Source organism: Lissotriton helveticus, chromosome 2_2 (assembly GCF_964261635.1).
Source record: "Lissotriton helveticus chromosome 2_2, aLisHel1.1, whole genome shotgun sequence".
Taxonomy (NCBI): Eukaryota; Metazoa; Chordata; class Amphibia; order Caudata; family Salamandridae; genus Lissotriton; species Lissotriton helveticus.
Window position 1 is genome coordinate 396,670,057 of NC_136060.1, and position 21,284 is coordinate 396,691,340.

Consider the following 21,284-nt stretch of genomic DNA (forward strand, 5'->3'; position numbering starts at 1 on the left):
ATCCACAACATGGTGCATCACTCCTTACACCTGCTTCAAGCAGGTGCAGGGTTTTGACGCAACATGGCCGTAAAAGTGACTCAGTGAAATCTTGTAGATTTCACTGCGTCACTTTTACGTGGCGTTCCGACGACAGAACGCCCACCCTGCGCCGGAACGCCCACATGAAACCTGATGCAGGTTTCCTGTGGCGCAGGGCTTTACAACGTGACACATCTCCCTAGATGCGTCACCTTGTAAATAAGGCGCTACGTGGCTCATGGTTTACGCTACCACCACTGCGTCACAAAAGTGTCGCAACAGCGGCGTAAAAGTGTCGTAAGGGGTTTGTAAATCTGCCCCCAAGTATTTACAGGCGAGATTCACGTCACAATGCTAAGTCCTGAAGATAGTCTCATTGACCAAATTGGCCACTGAAGACCGAAACGTCGACACCACATCCTTTATAACCCCAAATGTCATTTAATTGTTGATTATATCCTATGAATGTTGTTAGAACCGGCTATTTCTGGTAGGCTAAGGCTGACGACAAAGCCAGGCAGAAACCACCATTCTAGTCAGGGCAAGGAAGTCACACGCCAAGATAACCCCTGCTCACCCTCTAGGTAGCTTGGCACGAGCAGTCTAGGCTAAACTCGGAGGCGATGTGTAAAGCATTTGCGCCAGCGCACAACAGCCACAACATACTAGGCACACCACAAAAGAGACTCCACACAAGGTTATATTAAAATAACTTTTTTATTGTCAAAACATATCAGATAGAACTACACATATACATTGTGCCAACTGGCACGGGCAATATTCACATGGGATTATTTACACAGGACAGGGCCACATGGGCCACTGTCATAATCAGCACTTTTAGAAATAGAAATACTTGTCAGAAATTAGAATAAAAGTATATAAACTTCACTGTAACACAAAGTAACAGTTATAGATCACATCCAGTATCTACAGGGAACAGGTAAGTACCACCTACGCAACCCTAAACCCTTAGGAGACTGTCACGCAGGGGACCAGGACCTCACTAGGACCACCTGTACTAAAAAGAACAACACCCTAAGTATCACACAGCATTTAGGGGTCTAAGAAAGAACACATTACCTTTGATGCATAAATATACATTCAGAGGAGTAGTAAAGAAAAACACATAATGCATAAACCTACACATTCAGCGGTGTTAAGAATAAAGCACATGATGAAATAAAAATACATTCAGAGGTACCAGAATAATACAGTAGCGCAAAAGTCACATGATGTCTACAAACATTCAGAGGTGCAGGAATAACACATGATGCAAGGAAATACATTCAGAGGTGCAATAACCATACCCTTGCGCAAAAACTCACATAAGCCACCACCTGTGGAAGTCCCTAGGCCAACTGGCCTTGTTGGGGCTAGAACGCCCTGAGTCTCAATGTCAGGGGCCTAAACGATGCAGGTGCCCACTACTTGCTGGGCACCTGGGACACTCACAAGGGCCTAAACGCTGCAGCTGGCACTAAGTGCTGCGCAGCTGTGACTGGCCGGGCACCTCTGTGCCATCTCTATCCCTCTCAGGGACTCACTCTCCATCTTGCGCCTAAACGGTGCAGCTGCCCACTAATAATAATATTATCCACATTTGTAAAGCGCACAATCACCCGTTAGGGTCTCTGGGCGCTGGGGGCCGTCGGGAAGATTAAGCAAGCTATTGCCCAGAGTCACATGGTGCTGGGCTAATCTGCTGCCGGTGCCGGGGATCGAACCGTGATCCCCAGATTCCGGAGTCAGTCGCCCTGGCCGCGGCGCCACACCTCTTCCCTACTAATTGCTGGGCAGCTGGAGAAAAACTGCGCCGGGGCCCTCACTGGCCCTCAGGCGCCACGCTGGAGCCAAACAGGCTCTACAAACACCTAGGTCCACGTTGGAGCCACCCAGGCTCTGGCATTATACGTGCCCAACGTTGGAGCCACACAGGCTCTTGAAGACAATGGTGCCCCCCTACCTAAAACGAATGGTCCCGAACCTTCTCAGGGCTCTTCACAAACATGGCCCCCAAGCCCCTCACAGGGACTTCTGAGACAACTACGGGCCCTCGGTGGAGCCTCTCGGGGCTCTACACTACGTTGGGGCGACCCGCTGCCAACCGGGGCCGCCCTGACTCTGTGCCCCGAAGCGGCACCAACATCCAGCAATGCGGCCCTCAAGAGCCCCTCGCGGGCTCTGTAACCCCGGTGGGACGACCCACTGCCATTCGGGGCCGCCCTTACTCGGTGCCTCGACCGGCACCGCACGGAGCTTCCTCCCCCGCAGCCCTTCACTCACCGGCTCTGCTGCGGGGAGGCTCCATCGTCGCGCCGCTCTCTGCGGCGTCCTCCCGGCTGCCGGCACCTCTCTCTCGGCTCCTAGCAAGTCCGGTCTCCCTCTCCACACGGGAGACCGGCGACGAGGCAGCCAGGCTTTTCCCCTTCTCTCGGGGCTCCCTCTCGGTCACGGGAGCCCCGCAACGGCCGCCATCTTCTCCCCAGGGCTCCCTCAGCCGAGAGGAGCCCCGCGAACGGCCGCCATCTCCCGCGCCTTCTCCTTTCTCTCCCCGCCGACGTTCTTCAGCTTCCAGGAGCCAGCCAACCACAGCGCGGCTCCTGGACCAGGCCCCCCTCGACGGACCAATCCGAGCACGGCTCTCTTCGGGTCTCGACCAATCCGGTCGCGGCCCCTTCGTGGTTGCTTTTCTTCCGCGGGAAAATCGAGGTGGGCACTCGTAATTACTAAAGTACATACGGGCAGGAAACCTCAGCGCGTCCAGCGCTATCAGCGGCCATAAAGCGCTCCTAAGCGCTAGAAAAGTCCAGAGAAAGCGCTCTCCAGCGCTTGGGGGAAATACAGCGCTCTTTACCGCTAGAGCACAATCCACAGCGCTACTAGCGCTAGAGCAGCAGGCAGAGCGCTCCCAGGCGCTCAGGAGGAAGCTCAGCGCCTCCAGGCGCTAGAAATACGGTTCCAGCGCTATCCACAGGAAAATGCAGCTCCTCCATGCTGCCAAAGCCCCAGAGCTTCCCAGGGGGGCAAAGCTAAGTCCCCCCATCAGCCCAGGCAGGGCAGAGGGGTCCCCCAGGAGTCCAGGACAGTCCATCAGGAGTCCAGGGGCTGGGCAGGACTCAGGGATTCCCCTGAGCCCAAGCAGCAGCACGCCCCTGGCAGATTCAAGTCAGAAACAAGAACAACTTGGAAGGGAACACAGCCCCTTCTTATACACAGAAAAGGCTTTGAAGACTTTTGAAGTCTTTGTGTAAGCGAGCCCCTAAGCCCTGGGTGTATCTGGTTTCCTTCTCCTGTCAGCCTCAGGTCAGAGGTGACAGTGGGCCATCAGAAGGGAGAGCCAGCAGGGTGGGCCGACAGGCACAGCCTGGTTCCACCAGACGCTCTTTCCTCCCATCCCTGACAGCAGATGGGGGCCTTTCATCTACGGCTGAGTCAGACCCCCCTCCTCCGGGGCCCTGCAGACCCCGTCCTACTCAAAACAGACAGTCCATCCACCAGCAGGCCCAGGCACTCCTGGTGCCAGGCTCATCAGCCAATCACGTGCCAGCAGACTCACTACACAATTATGCCAACTTCTAAAAGTGGCGCTTCTAGACTAGACACAGCCATGCTGCATATACCATTCTGCAGCATTCATTCTCACGACTTCACACAGATCAAACTCGACCCTGCACTCCCCATGCATCAGGAATCTACCATGGGCATACATATTCCCCATTCATTCCTATGGGAGGGCAGGTCACTCACCATCCATTCACAGAGAGCACACGCACTTTACACTGTACCACAGTGAAAAAGTGCGCAGAGGCCTAAAATCACCAATCCAGGTTCCAAAAATAGGCTAGGAAAAAGCAAAAAGTCACGGGGTGAACCTGCCCAAAGGACCGGGTCCAACACATCCCCCTTCCAGCCAAAACGCAGGGTAGACCAATCACTACACTGATGGGCTTCAATGCTTTGGGCGACAAAACCACGGACACGGGCCTGCACGGCAGGGCCACCTTCCAGTTTTTCGCCACTCTGAACCCACATTGATTTCCCTCAACAAAAGCTCTCTGGCACAACCAGGATACCCCACGGGTACTCACTAGTCATCCACAGCCAGGACCAGGCCCTAGGCCATCCAAATATCACAGGTCCTAACCAATCCACAGAGGGGGGGCAGTAGCCCCTGGCACACAATAGCCATTCTCCACTCTTTCTTTCAGTGTAGCTACACTACCACTGATCCTACAACCTAGGGACCACACCCTCCGGTTGACCGGAGGTCACGGCAATAATGCCCCATCCTTCTCTACTCCACCAATGTTAGAACTGGGGGTCTCTAGTTGGCAGAGGTAAGTACCTTAGACCAAGTAGGGACCCTTGCTTCCAGTCAGGGTGAAGGAATAACCCTCACAGGGAAGCACTCACCAGAACACAATTCTCCTACCAGATCAGGACCTCACTCCGTCACTGGTCTACCACCTGGAAACTATTTCACTTCTGAGGTACAAAGCACACAGCACAGTCCCTCTTCAAGCAGGTGGGGGGACACAGCACACAGCAAACCCCCCTTTCCTCTACCTTAGTGGAAACAACAAACTGCGGGTGGGCCCCAGAACACACAGCAAGGGCAGCCCCTCAGTCTCTTCAGCTGATCTACTTGGGTAGAGATTCCTCTTGACCCAGAAGCTTCCTAATCTCCCAACCTAGGATTTAAACCCTCAAGTTGCACTGGGGTCCGAAGTACACCGTCCTTCTGCACCCCCTTCCAGTTCTGCACCCTCCCACCTGGGAGCGGCACCCCTGGAAGCCACCAACTGGTCAGGACACTGCCTACAGATGCCCTTTCCTCCAGGTCAGGCTGAACCTGAACCTGGCCTCCCCCCTCCTCGGGGAACGACCTCCAGAGGCCCCACAAATGGTCAAGCACTCTAGACGGACAAATGCCCAGCGAACCAGGACTTCTGCACCCTCCACTTAGGAGCGGTACTACCAACACCAGGACCGCCGGAGTTCTGATTACAGACACTCCCCGTCCTCTAGACACAGGAAGATCCTCCTCAAATGACTTATAAGTACCGCCTAGGCCCCTGACCTGGCGCTCCCTTAGGGAACCCTCCAGGCCCTGAGACAGGGTTTCGGGCCAACGTGGGACACACGTCCCACACTCACTCCGCCTCCACTGAGACAGTACGTGAGCCCCTACACCCCTACCATCCTAATGGGACTTAGCCGGGCTACACATGAACCTCTTCACCTACACAGGATCATCAGATACACAAGCCACTACTTTTAGAATCACTCCCTAATGTCTCTGTAAGACATCCAGCACACCGCCACACATCCACCTTCTTGTCCAATGCCTCTGCAGGACCTCCTGCACACCACCAGAGGTACACCTCACGTGCAAGCTTCTTAAAAAAACTCACACCAACTCCTCCAGTTCAACACAGCACTCATCCACACACTCCCCCTCCAGACTGGTGAGACAGTTCCTCACTGCCTCTGACTCTCAACCTGTCACCCTCTTACTGAGCACCAGGCACCATACTCTGGGACTGAGAATGGGAATTCACGCACTGGACACATTTAAGCTGCCACCACTGGGTCCTACCATACTGGGGAACCCAGACACACACACTACACTCAGGGAATAACCACCCTCCTGAGCAAGCAGTTTCTCCTCCACCCTCCCTCTCTTCCATCTACCCACACAGGGACAGGAACAGGAATTGGACACTGGACCCAGCAAGGGATTCCTAATCTATGGGAACCTCCCCTCTCTACTGGCGTCCCGCCCTGTCATTTTCTCTCATCTGTCACTAAAATAAAAAGCGCAGATACACCGTCTGAAAATGACACTCTTGAGGAAAAACAAAATCAAAAACAATAATCCCAAATATGTGACTATCTGAAAAACGCAGAGTTTTGTAATGTAGCCAGTTGTTGCTATGGCACTGCGCAAACACAAGTCCAAATCCGCACCGCTGACCCACCAATGTCAGAACCGGCTATTTCTGGTAGGCTAAGGCTGACGACAAAGCCAGGCAGAAACCACCATTCTAGTCAGGGCAAGGAAGTCACACGCCAAGATAACCCCTGCTCACCCTCTAGGTAGCTTGGCACGAGCAGTCTAGGCTAAACTCGGAGGCGATGTGTAAAGCATTTGCGCCAGCGCACAACAGCCACAACATACTAGGCACACCACAAAAGAGACTCCACACAAGGTTATATTAAAATAACTTTTGTATTGTCAAAACATATCAGATAGAACTACACATATACATTGTGCCAACTGGCACGGGCAATATTCACATGGGATTATTTACACAGGACAGGGCCACATGGGCCACTGTCATAATCAGCACTTTTAGAAATAGAAATACTTGTCAGAAATTAGAATAAAAGTATATAAACTTCACTGTAACACAAAGTAACAGTTATAGATCACATCCAGTATCTACTGGGAACAGGTAAGTACCACCTACGCAACCCTAAACCCTTAGGAGACTGTCACGTAGGGGACCAGGACCTCATTAGGACCACCTGTACTAAAAAGAACAACACCCTAAGTATCACACAGCATTTAGGGGTCTAAGAAAGAACACATTACCCATGATGCATAAATATACATTCAGAGGAGTAGTAAAGAAAAACACATAATGCATAAACCTACACATTCAGCGGTGTTAAGAATAAAGCACATGATGAAATAAAAATACATTCAGAGGTACCAGAATAATACAGTAGCGCAAAAGTCACATGATGTCTACAAACATTCAGAGGTGCAGGAATAACACATGATGCAAGGAAATACATTCAGAGGTGCAATAACCATACCCTTGCGCAAAAACTCACATAAGCCACCACCTGTGGCAGTCCCTAGGCCAACTGGCCTTGTTGGGGCTAGAACGCCCTGAGTCTCAATGTCAGGGGCCTAAACGATGCAGGTGCCCACTACTTGCTGGGCACCTGGGACACTCACAAGGGCCTAAACGCTGCAGCTGGCACTAAGTGCTGTGCAGCTGTGACTGGCCGGGCACCTCTGTGCCATCTCTATCCCTGTCAGGGACTCACTCTCCATCTTGCGCCTAAACGGTACAGCTGCCCACTAATTGCTGGGCAGCTGGAGAAAAACTGCGCCGGGGCCCTCACTGGCCCTCAGGCGCCACGCTGGAGCCAAACAGGCTCTACAAACACCTAGGTCCACGTTGGAGCCACCCAGGCTCTGGCATTATACGTGCCCAACGTTGGAGCAACACAGGCTCTTGAAGACAATGGTGCCCCCCTACCTAAAACGAATGGTCCCGAACCTTCTCAGGGCTCTTCACAAGCATGGCCCCCAAGCCCCTCACAGGGACTTCTGAGACAACTACGGGCCCTCGGTGGAGCCTCTCGGGGCTCTAGACTACGTTGGGGCGACCCGCTGCCAACCGGGGCCGCCCTGACTCTGTGCCCCGAAGCGGCACCAACATCCAGCAATGCGGCCCTCAAGAGCCCCTCGGGGGCTCTGTAACCCCGGTGGGGCGACCCACTGCCATTTGGGGCCGCCCTTACTCGGTGCCTCGACCGGCACCGCACGGAGCTTCCTCCCCCGCAGCCCCTCACTCACCGGCTCTGCTGCGGGGAGGCTCCATCATCGCGCCACTCTCTGCGGCGTCCTCCCGGCTGCCGGCACCTCTCTCTCGGCTCCTAGCAAGTCCGGTCTCCCTCTCCACACGGGAGACCGGCGACGAGGCAGCCAGGCTTTTCCCCTTCTCTCGGGGCTCCCTCTCGGTCACGGGAGCCCCGCAACGGCCGCCATCTTCTCCCCGGGGCTCCCTCAGCCGAGAGGAGCCCCGCGAACGGCCGCCATCTCCCGCGCCTTCTCCTTTCTCTCCCCGCCGACGTTCTTCAGCTTCCAGGAGCCAGCCAACCACAGCGCAGCTCCTGGACCAGGCCCCCCTCGACGGACCAATCCGAGCACGGCTCTCTTCGGGTCTCGACCAATCCGGTCGCGGCCCCTTCGTGGTTGCTTTTCTTCCGCGGGAAAATCGAGGTGGGCACTCGTAATTACTAAAGTACATACGGGCAGGAAACCTCAGCGCGTCCAGCGCTATCAGCGGCCATAAAGCGCTCCTAAGCGCTAGAAAAGTCCAGAGAAAGCGCTCTCCAGCGCTTGGGGGAAATACAGCGCTCTTTAGCGCTAGAGCACAATCCACAGCGCTCCTAGCGCTAGAGCAGCAGGCAGAGCACTCCCAGGCGCTCAGGAGGAAGCTCAGCGCCTCCAGGCGCTAGAAATACAGTTCCAGCGCTATCCACAGGAAAATGCAGCTCCTCCATGCTGCCAAAGCCCCAGAGCTTCCCAGGGGGGCAAAGCTAAGTCCCCCCATCAGCCCAGGCAGGGCAGAGGGTTCCCCCAGGAGTCCAGGAAAGTCCATCAGGAGTCCAGGGGCTGGGCAGGACTCAGGGATTCCCCTGAGCCCAAGCAGCAGCACGCCTCTGGCAGATTCAAGTCAGAAACAAGAACAACTTGGAAGGGAACACAGCCCCTTCTTATACACAGAAAAGGCTTTGAAGACTTTTGAAGTCTTTGTGTAAGCGAGCCCCTAAGCCCTGGGTGTATCTGGTTTCCTTCTCCTGTCAGCCTCAGGTCAGAGGCGACAGTGGGCCATCAGAAGGGAGAGCCAGCAGGGTGGGCCGACAGGCACAGCCTGGTTCCACCAGACGCTCTTTCCTCCCATCCCTGACAGCAGATGGGGGCCTTTCATCTACGGCTGACCCAGACTCCCCTCCTCCGGGGCCCTGCAGACCCCGTCCTACTCAAAACAGACAGTCCATCCACCAGCAGGCCCAGGCACTCCTGGGCCAGGCTCATCAGCCAATCACGTGCCAGCAGACTCACTACACAATTATGCCAACTTCTAAAAGTGGCGCTTCTAGACTAGACACAGCCATGCCGCATATACCATTCTGCAGCATTCATTCTCACTAGTTCACACATATCAAACTCGACCCTGCACTCCCCATGCATCAGGAATCAACCATGGGCATACATATACCCCATTCATTCCTATGGGAGGGCAGGTCACTCACTATCCATTCACAGAGAGCACACGAACTTTACACTGTACCACAGTGAAAAAGTGCGCAGAGGCCTACAATCACCAATCCAGGTTCCAAAAATAGGCTAGGAAAAAGCAAAAAGTCACGGGGTGAACCTGCCCAAAGGACCGGGTCCAACAAATGTCAATAAAATTAGGATCTTTATTGATGGTAAAACTGGTTGTGTTAAAAGGAGTGACTGCGCTTCCACTTGTCTCTGGAGATAAGCAACAAAAATAGATGTTGTGATTATGTGGAGGTGGCAGTATTTGTTATTAATGCAATGTAAATACTGCTGGTATATAACATGGACGATAACATGTTTGATTCAAATCATATATTAATGAAGTAAATTAAACTGATATATATTTTTTCAGAATACACCTGTGACTGTTGCTCATATTTTGAGTAATTGATTAGTTGGATTCACACTGTGGACCTTTATTGACTGTAAATAAGTTTTGTTGAAAATAATTCCTCAAGGAATATTGTTAGTATTGTACCCAGTTCCTTGGGGAAAATTGGGCTGCCCCGTTTTGTTAGTAGCCTGCCCTAACACTTGGGGTGGGCTGGCCGGCTGCACTGAACAATAAAATGGTAACATCATTATATTGCAATTTTAGTTTTCATGTTTTCTGCGCTGGCAATAGGGCGGGTGACACCCCTTCGCACTAATGGAGGAACTGCTGGTGGACACAAACACACACCGAAGAAAAGCCACTGGATTTTCAGAGGAGATAAATATATTCAACATATTAATTTTGCCTTGCATTCTAAATTCTTTTAAACTAATCAGTCAGAATCAACTGGTCATATTCAAATGATTCTCAAAAGGGTCTATTTTGTGCTAATCTATTAATTACTAGCTGCCCGCCCCAACGTTGTCCGGGGATGAAAATGAAAGTCTCGAAAGTTCTTTTTTACCTGTGTAGTTGAGCAGTGCATACACGGTAACGCTAGGTGTCCATTGCAGCCGAACATGTGCCTCCGCTTGTCCAGCCAGTGTGAGGAAGCGCCACAGTGACTGCGTTTTAGCCCCGCTGATCGCCTCAGCACCCGAGCAATTTTGGGAACGTCTTTGTTGGCTCCAGCCGCGAACGTGTTTGTCCTCTGTACCTGACACCACTGCAACATGCGAACTGTGTCGGCCGCAAACGTGTTTGTCCGCTGTAGCTACACTTAGATACCCCACATGGCATCAACGGCCAACGCCCACAACAATGCCAAATGCACCGCCCACTCGTATTGGAATGCTAGTCCCACACAGAATGCTTCTCGCAAGCGGTGCAATCCAGCTTGGTTTTGATGAATGCCGCGCCCATCGCTCTATGCACACGCCCCCAGCACACGCCCACAATGGACTACTTTGCCCCTAACGTTCTTTTCCCCTTATAATGTATATGGTGCCGCTCGAAGCTGCGTGGAAGGACACTGCTGGTTCGTGAGGAGTTTGCCTTTGTTTGTCCTTGGGAGGCTAAGTGCTGCGTGCTGACGGCGGAAGGAATTGCGGGACTGCGAGTCCCAGGAACGCCAGCGGCTCGGCTGGCCGCCGCACCTGTGTGACTCTTCCCCTCTGACTCCGCCCCTTCAGCCCAGGTGACGTCAAGATTCACTGGCTACAAGAACACCGAGGGTGACGCACCACGCAGGACGCGCCGGGCTAAGCCCGGGCAAAGGGCGGGCCGTTTTAGGCCGTTAGAGGACGGAAGAGACCGGACCGGGCCACCCCCTTAAGGCCCTTCTTCCCGTTCCCTCCCGTTGATTAGTCGACTGCCCATAAAGTTGGACGATACACCATGGCCAGTAGGGAAATAAGAAGTAAGTCTGTTACTGCAGTCTCAGGTGCTATGGACAAATTTCTCTCTAAACCTACCCTGACGGCCAGCAATGGCCCCTTGTTACCTGTAACACCAATAGAGGAGGGTGTAGAAAATAATGGTTTGTGTTCTTCTTCTAGTTTAGCAGCCAACACTAGCACTCCGCTAATGCTTGATGCCACCCACCTGTCTTTATTGGACAGTATTGATCAAACTATAGAGTCCGTACTGCAACAGCTCAGGACACCATCATTCACGCAGAGGGACAGGGACACATCACGGGTATTCAATGATGTGGAGCAGTCCCCTGTCGTGGAGCTGGCACAGTCTGGGGCTCAGGATAAGGATCCTAACTCGTCGGAGCATGCGGGGTATAGAGCGGATCCTGTACCGAAACTAAAAAGGAAAACATCAAGAAAACCCAAAAATGCTAAAAGGGCCAAAACTGATCCCATATTGCCCGTGATGGAAGATAGTTTAAGTGTCTCTGTGCCATTAGCTTCTGGTAATGATGATCTGGAAGTGCTGCTAACTTCACCTATCCTCTCTGTACCTGTGCCCCCTGAGCCTTTTATCTTCGGCGGGGTTTCCCCATATAATATAGAACTTCTTATTACCTCGTTCACTGATATCCTTAAGAGCTTTCTGAATCCCCTTGCCCTCAAATTAGACTCAATAAAAACTAGACTAATAGCCCTTGAAAGTTCAAGTGCGGGTACTGAGGTTCAGTCTGGGAGGGGAGTCAGTACACGGGTAATACAGGGGCCCATTGCCGGAGTTTCCCATTCTTCCCCAACCACACTGGCCATAGGTGCAACTACATCCACAGTTCTCCGTGGGGAAAACACCAACAATAGCGCTATACCGGTGCGCCAAATAGCACCTGTACCACCCCCCAGGTCAGTGCCACCGATACCCGTTCCCAGGAGGTCAAAGCAACTAGCTTCGGCCACTTTACCTAGTCAGGAGAGACCATCCAATGAGTTGGATAACGGCCCCAAAAGGCCGGAAGGCCCTGAAATTAGGCATAAGGCAGTTCATCTACCCCCAAAGTCGGTGGGTTACACTGTAATCTTGATGGGGGCACCTGAGCTCGCAAGCGGCGTAATGGAACCTTATGATTCCTTACGCAACAAGGTAATCAGTTGGCTAAATATCCATAGACCCCTTCCACCACACTTAAAGGGAGAGGTTCTTATGGTCAGAAGGGTCCCATGGGTTGGGTACACTGCTAAGAAAAATGTGGGGGACTGCATTATTGTCAGCTTCAGGAACCCCCAGGTAGTCTCATATATTTCTAACTGGCTTGGTAATAAAGGTAATACAACGATTGAGTTGGTCCCTCTCTCACACTTTTATCCTAATGTCCCAACCCACACTGCGAGGAGGGACGAAGGCTGGACACGGGTGGGCTTTGCTGTTGATGGGACAAGATATAAGCCTAGGCATAACATCTTCCCCCTCCAAGTTAATTACGCACATCCCAACAGATACACTTGCCTTGAGGAAGTGGATTGACTTTGTAGGGGTGTCCCCTCACAATCCAACGGAAACATTGAGAGTGAATCTGTGGGACAGGGGGCGGTAACTAGTGTGTTGGAGATTCGTAATAGAGACTTAGAACCTTCCCAAGGGAGTATATTAAAGTCCCCCATCGTTAGGGGGGTTGTACTCACTCCACCCAAGAGTCAATCCGACAGAATCCCATCACCTCCAGCCCCGTGTGTCCCTAACACTAGTTTTACTTTTACTTTGCAGCCCACTATGGAAGTTCCTGTACATCGTCACGCATTTCGACCAGTGGACGATGTGGCGGAAATTCTATTGGGAACAACTGGAGGGCAGGCATTAAAAGCTTCTACTGAAGTAGCAAAAACTTCTATTGAAGTTTTGAAGTTTTTGTCCTGGAATGTGGCGGGTATTGCAAATAAAATCCACACAGTGGACTGGGATCTCCTAGTGGAAAGGAGCGATATCTGTCTCTTCCAGGAGACCTGGGCAAAGGATCCCCTGAGTAGAACGGGCTAGGAAGTTTTTGAAATCCAGGCTAGGTGGAGTGGCAGGGGGAGGCCCTCGGGTGGTTTGGCGGTTTGGGTGGCTACTTACATTGGGTGTTCTGCGGAGAGTGTACCTACGTTCTCCCAGGACATCCAGTGTGTGCTTCTCAAATGGCCAAACGCTGTAAATCTGGCAATTATTAATGTATATTCCCGCCCGGTTAGTGTGGCCTCGGAATCACCTACTCTTGAAGACCTTTCGTCCTTCCTGGGCCAACTTCCGAGTGATTGCAAAATAGTGATGGGCGGTGACTTTAATTGTCACTTTGAACCTCTGGAAGGCTTAAAAGAGGGCGCCATCTCCACTGAAGATGATTACTGGGGTGTTCCACCATGTCAATCCCCTCACCCTAAATCCTGGTCCCCTCTTGCAGTTCAAATCATGTCCCTTACTTTAAACTATGCAATAAGGGCTTGTAACGGGCGTACTCCCTCCGACAGCCCTTCATTGTGTACCTTTAACAGGAGGGACCATGAATCGAGGCTGGACTATATCTTTGTTGACATTTCCCTATGGTCCAAGGTCCAGGATTTTAGGATAGTGGCTAGAACAGACAGTGTATCAAAAACAAAGGAGGGAGGTAGAGCGAAAAGTCTGGATTCTTGCTCCATGGGGGTACTTAGGTTGGATTCTCTGTGTTTACCTAGAACAGACAGTGACCACAACGCACTGTTACTAGAAATGAAACACCCTGCCCCTGTTGGCGAGTCATCATCTTCTAACCCCTGTGGTGACCCTGGGAATTTGGTTCTTACCTCCAACAGACGAAGGGTTAAATGGGGGAAAATAATTAGTGCAGAAGATAATATAAGTAAAATCTATGAAGTAGCACTCCCCAACCTTGAAGAAATGGAGGATTTAATTAATCTGCCCAGACAACCGGATTTTAACGAGCAATTAGACCAAATTCATGACAACCTGGTGGGAGCACTAGGTGAGGTTTTTTATCCCGTGGTAGCCCCACGACACAATAAGACTAGAACCTCGACCTGGTAAAATTCCTCTTGTAAAAAGGCTAAAACAGAGCTTATTACCTCAATTAAAGCAGGCGCAGACAGGGGTAGGGTAGCCGAACTTAGGTGGGAGTATAAGGCGGCCATGGCACTGGCAAGGTCAGAGTGGGACTGGAACCATTGGCAGGAGCTTTCCCTAGCACTGGAAGCAAGGGATCTTAAAAAATGTTGGTCCCTGGTTAATTTTGGTACAGGAGAACCTAAAGCTGCAGTGGAGCCAAACATTGCATCCTCCGCCTGGGAAGACCATTTTGGTGAACTATATCAAGAGACCGAACAACACACTAATGATGAAATTGCCCGTGGTGATTTATCCACCTCTGCAGCTGGTTTGGAATTCACCCTGGGGGAGGTGGTGGGTGCAATGGAGAGACTAACAATGGGGAAGGCCCCGGGACTGGATAGATTGCCTGGTGATCTTTTTAGACACCATCCGGAGATCTGGGGCCCGTACTTCTTAATTCTTTTCAATGCCATCTTGGGAGGTATGAAGATCCCCTGTACTTGGCTGGGGGCAGAGATAGTGCCCATTTTCAAAAAGGGTTCTCCCCTTCTCCCAGCCAACTACAGGCCGATCAGCCTCATAGATGTTCCCCAAAAACTCTTCTCCCGTCTCCTCCTGGACCATCTTATGGATTGGATGGAGGCTAATGAAATTTTGAGCCCACTCCAGGCTGGCTTCAGGAAAAACATGTCCACCATGGATCAGATCTTCTGCCTCGTCCTCCTGTACTGGACAACGGTGAGGATAGAGGGGGGAAGACTGTACATGGTGTTTGTGGACCTGAGGTCAGCCTTCGACATGGTCCCACGTAAGAAACTATGGGAGGTCCTAAAGAAGCTTGGTGTCCCTATACACATACTGCATGCCATAATTAGGCTCCATGACAACAACTACGCGCAGGTTAGGTGCGGGAGGGATGGAGCATTGTCATCAAGGTTTTCTGTTCTCAGAGGGGTGAGGCAGGGTTGTGTCTTGGCGCCAACCCTGTTTTGCCTCTTTGTTAACAGTGTTATATCCCACCTGGACAATGTTAGAGACAATGACGCCCCCCTTTTGGCAGGCAGGAGGGTGCCAGCTATTATGTTTGCTGACGACACCCTCCTGCTTTCCAAGTCTCCGATGGGGATACAAAGGATCTTAGATGGATTTGGCCTCTTCTGTATACATCATGGTCTAGAGATCAATACAGAGAAGACCAAGTTCATGATCTTTAACCCATCCCTAAAGACCAGACCAAATCCCACCTTGGGCGAAGCCACCTTGGAAAGGGTTACAACTTTTCAATACTTGGGGGTCACACTACATGAGAACTTATCCTGGGACCCCCAAATAGCAAAATCCCGGTTGAAGTTGAGCCAACTTTCAGGTGCCATCCTAAGGGTTGTGAACACTTCCACCTTTAAACCCATAAGCCCGGCATTAGAGCTTTACAAAACTCAAGCTAAAGCGGCTGCATTATACGGCAGCGAGCTCTGGGGGCATAAGGCGGGGCGTGATCTCGCCAATGTGGAAAATAAATTTTAAAGACGTCTCTTGGCACTCCCTCGTGGCACACCTCTGCTCCCCCTAAGACTAGATGTGGGTTTACCCTCCATCGCCGCAGAATTGGAGTCAAAGCCAATAAGATTCTGGCATAGGCTATGGACCACCAGCGAGCTCGCTCATTACAGGCGTGACCTCACCCATGTAATGAGCCTGAATAAGTGCAATAGAATCCCATGGCTGACCTTTGTAAAAAAGGAATTGTACCAGTTGAAACTGGCTGAGCTATGGGAGGACCCAGAGCAGGGATGTCGAACTATTTCCCGTAAAAATCTGGTGTTAATCCACAAGGAATATAGTCTAGCTCTTCTTCTGTCCGCCACTACCAACGGCACCCTGACTGACCGATTTTTGGAATTTAAGAATTCCTATGAATTCGAAGGTTTTCTGGACATCATATTCCCCATCCTAGCGAGAAAATTATTTATACAGTGGAGGTTAGGCACTTTGCCCATAAAAACCTTCACTTGTAAATGGCTTAAGGGGGGGGGGATAGATTTTGTCCTGGATGCAATATACATGATGAGGAGGATATTCATCTTCTTTTCTTTTGCCCTGCCTACAATAGACCTAGGAAATACTGGCTGGTGCCCTTATGCAGGAACCTGGGATCTAGGTCTCACCTGTTTGTATATAGAATTTTAAAAACAAGCACCTTGCCTCATATTGTATTCGCAGTGGCTAAATTCATTATGGCTATGTGGCAGATAAGAAAAAAACTATTACATGCCTAAATGTAGAACATATGATTGTCTCTTTTAACCAGAACTATCCCTTTAACCCTGAAACTATTCCTCCCAAATCATGTAAATGATCCTTCCAATCCATTTTATTTTTGGTATAACATGAAAGTTATTTTTATTTCACTGTATTTTACAAATGTAATGTGTCTTTTTTTTTTAATGTGGATGTATAAATGTATTTTGTATGAATCTTTTATGGTCTTATCGACCGAAATAAAGACATTTTGGATTGGATTGGTATATGGTGGGCTGCAGTATAGCCTATGTCCATCTGCTGATACTGTGGTTTGCAATGCTGTATTGGGTGTTCCGATTGCCGCTGTAGTTCCTGAGCTTACCCGCCTCAAAGGTTTGGGCTCTCTCTTTATAATATTGGTATGGATTGAAAACAAATGTTTTTTTAGGCTACAAGATTCTTTCAGAACGTCTGTCTACAGAATACATCGAGCACTTTAATTAATGATTCTGAAACCAATACAATTCCTTGAGGACTTTCCTGCTCAAGATACATCTCTTAAACAGAAGGTGCTACTGGAACCAAATAAATTAAATAGTTTTAAATTGACTATCGGTTTAGATTTATACTATGATCCATATCATCCCTACATCTAGAAATGATTGGTAAAGCAGGGCCTCTGTGCTTATGACACAAGATATCCTGTGCCCAGAATGAATGAATGAATGAATTAATTAATTAAATTACTAATTAATGATTAAAGTGCACAGTTACCCAACAAGAGCATCCCGGGGTTTAAAGAATCATAAAGTACTGAAACAAAAAGATGCATCAGAAATGCTAACAAATAAGAAAACAATCAGAATAAACAGGTATTCATTCTTTTTTTTTTAAGAAAGATGGTTTGGTTCCAGTTTGATCCTTTCAGGAAGGTCATTCCAAAATATTGCAGCAAGAAAAGAGAAAGAACAGCCACCAAAACCAACTCTCTTAACTTTAGGAATGACAATTATACTTTGAGAACCTTAGCATGGAACGAATGACAGGAGATACCAGACCAAAAAAGTACTTATGCACAGTACGTAGAGCTAGATGACAAAATAAATATTTAGCTTGTGGTTGAGATCTTGGAGTGTGGTGACTGGCTTCCCAAGGGGAGGTTTTATTTTACTCTTTAAGACGGTGCTCTGTCCTCTTGGCTTGTGTGTTCCCTCTCTCTTGTCTTGTTCATAGGACTAGATGTATAAAGCATTTTTGCAGTCACAAACTTTTCTGATTCGCAGAATTGAATTGTTTGGGATCACATTATTGCCTTTTTTATGTACAAGCTTCAGAGGACATCTCTTTCAAATCCCGAATCATAGTGGTATCTATTATTATTTTGCAATCAAATTCCGGTTGAATAACTTTAATCATTTACCACCTCCTCAAAGGAGGTGAATGTTGACTCACATTTCTATAAAACATTTCTTCAGAGTAGGCAGTGGTTCCATTTGTGAACCAACCTATTAGTACTTAGGTCGATTCACAAATGACCTCACTGGTCTTAAAAGTAATTATTTTCTACATTGGGAGCTAACGTGAATTCTGGAGATGAAAGGAAATTGGCTGCTTTGCTGGGACTCATAGCAGAAACCTAGCTGTGCTATTCTGAATATTATAAAGTCTATTATGACACTTGTTAGGAAGACCAATATGCAATAAATTATAGTAATCATTGGTAGATGGAAATACTGCCTATATTACGGATGTACCCGGTCACATGAGAGGTAATGGCCAAACTTTATGCATCAAGCATAGATAGAAAAAAAGGATCTTGGTCTGTTATTTTGAGCAGCAAATGAAAGGACTTTGTAAAAATTGATATCTAGACTTTTGAAGAAACAGTGGGCACCAGTGGAGGTTCTTGCTCTAGTGGCCACCAGCTGGAAGACTAAGAAGCCAAAAACTAGCACCTCCGTCTAGTTACCATTCAGTTTTATGTTTTTCAACAACCTTTAGTCACATTCAATTTTAAAGAATTATGAACCATACCTGCTGTACTCTAAATATTTAATTTTTAAATGAGATGATAATATGTGTATTATCCGTGTAGGACACAAGTTGGAATCCAGAGACACTGAACGAGGGCAGCAAGAGGTGAGATATACAGATGAAAGAGTAGAGTGTTCAGTTAGGATCCCTGACGACTCCCATATCAGTAGCTCCTGGAGAGGACCAAAATGAAGGTAGATGAACACACTTGAACTGACCTGATAAAAATGATGATTCCCACTCTAAAGCTTGTCTTTGGATTCCCAGCTTACTGTTTGTAGAAGAGCATAGTGGGGTATATTATTGACAGCCATGCTGGAATCTAAAAGATAAGTGCAACCTTGCCTCCTTGATCTACAGTTTCATATAGAATTTCAGAAACAGATAGAAGAGCAAAGTCTGGTGTATGAGAAGCACCAAATCCAAATTTTGAACACTCAAGTAAATGTGAAGACTCCATAAAAAAGTGATATTTGTTGGATCACTTCTTTTTCCAGGATTTTCAAAGAAAGTGCAGTAGCAAGGGTGGTCAGAATTTGCTAAAGATAAAAAGGATCTGCATTAGGTTTCTTAGCAGGGGGTAACTACCAGACCATGCGTCCAACGATATGGAATAGCAGCAGATGTCACAGACAGATTGCAAATATCAGATAGCTCAGGGGCGTTTTCATAACTTGCTAAATGTGAAATATGAGGAGGATAAGGGTCTAATAGAGAATGTGATTTAGAGAGATGAGTTGGTTAACACTATTACCAGATTAAGGAAAAAGCTCATAAGATTCTCTGTACTGGCAAACATATTAGAACTAGAAGGTGTAAATTGTGTGGTAATTTTACAGATCCAGAAATAGAGATAACGCATCACATGACTGAGATGAAATGAACGTCATTGCAAAATGTAAAGGCATGCATGACTTTCGTGCAGCACAGAAAATCTTTCAGGGAGAATTATTTGCCAAAGTGATCAGAAAAAAGAGAGACACAGGCAAATGTAACCTTTTAAAAATATTTTCTTAATGCTGTCATATATGTAAGTGTACCTGCAAAGCATTATAACACTAAACTCTTTCAAAACGCGTTTGCATGCTGTCTTCTAAGTAGAAAGTCAAGGAGTAGAAGGGCTCTTAATATTTTGACTACTGTGGACCCCCGCTGAATCATTACTGGAATCCGGGGACCACCAGTGAGTAATATTTTTGGAAGCTGGGGACCCCGACCTAAGCAATTTCTATGATTTGAGCCTCAAAAAAATACATAACATTTCGAAAATAAGTATACACCAAACAAATGCTCAAATATTGAAATATTTAGTTTTACTCACACTTAATATTGAAAATCTTTTCACATTTTTAACTTTGCTTCTGTATTTGTATACACTTTATTAATTTTGATGCATTAACTGTAATATTATCTAACTTTGTAACACAGTTGCGGATACCCTGATAAGGCCTTGTGGACCCCCAGGGGTCCTCGGGCCACAGGCTACGAACCATTGGTCTAGAATGTTTTGGATGAAGCTCTTTCAACAGAGAGACTATATCTAGGGTTACGATAATCCAACCCTTACGCCCTGTAGCTGCCAGCTTAACATCTGATGTAGCTATAGAAGATCTTAAGTTAAATAAATCCTTGGTCACCTTGGATCAAGGCCTGACTAAATGTGCCAGTTGGTTAAACTAACTAAACAAATACTGATTAGGTACTTGAACGGACAAAGACAGACTTACCTTTGCTGCGTCGTCATTGCAGTAGCAGGGGCAGATTTACAAGCCCCTTGCAACACATTTACGCCACCGTTGCTTCACTTCTGTGACGCAGCAGTTGCGTAAATGATGCGCCATGTTGTGCCGTTTTTACGTGATGCATCTAGGGAGATGCGTTACGCTGTAAACCCCTGCACCCACATGAAACCTGCGTCAGGTTTCATGTAGGCGTTCCAGCGCAGGGTGGACGTTCCCTCGCAGGTACACCTACAATCTACAAGATTTCACTGAGTCACTTTTACGGCCATTCTGCGTCAAAACATTGTGCCTGCTTGAAGCAGGCATAAGGAGTGACGCAGCATGTTAGGCATAAGGCACCCCCGAGCCTTGCTGGAGCCGCGTTGCGCTTGCGACGCGACTCCAGCAATGCGCTGCATTTCCGCTAGGGGATGCGACACGCATCAGCCCATCCATGCGCCACGGAGCGCCACATTGTAAATGCGGCACATCAGTGGTGGCGCACGGATGGTTTTGCCTGTCGCAAGTGTTCTGGCGCATCCCTGCTGATTTGCAGAGATGCTCCAGACCTTGTAAATCTGCCCCGCAGTGCGTCTACTGCACGCTCCTGCTGTGCAAATGAACAGCATGGACCACTAGCCCATTCATTTGCATGTGCAAGCCCCTGTCAGAGAACAGACAGCTCACTTGCAGCACTTATCATAAGGTTACGTCTATGATCTCATTAATGTAATATTGACTCATGCTGATTAACTGAGAAAATGTGACTAGGAAACTTGGGGTATATTACCAACAACTAGCGATAATTTTTGTCTCTAACTTGTTTAGAGACAAAAATTATCGCCGCACATCGGCGATTTTTATCGCAGATAAACCTTGCTATTAGCAAGGTTTATCGCAAATGCGATAAAAAACGACCGCAATGCATGAATATCGCTGAAAAGTCAGCGATATTCATGCATTATCGAGCAAATGCTCTTAGCCATGTTATCCACCTCCCATTGGATAACATGGTGAAGAACTGCTCAGGGCAGGTGTTAGCTTTTGGAGATATTCGCGCTTAGCGCGAATATCTCCAAAAGTTGGTAATAGGAGATAGCGATGTTAGCGACTGTTTCCAGTCGCTAACATCTTGGCACGCCCACTTTGCATGTCATTAGTGATAAATATCACTGACATGCAAAGCGGGGCCCAAGATGGTCGCTATCTCCTATTAGCTGTCGCTAACTGGTGTTAGCGACAGCTTGGTAATAGGGAGATAATTTTATCTCCGCTTTCTTGGCTTTTAAAGCCAAAAAAGCGG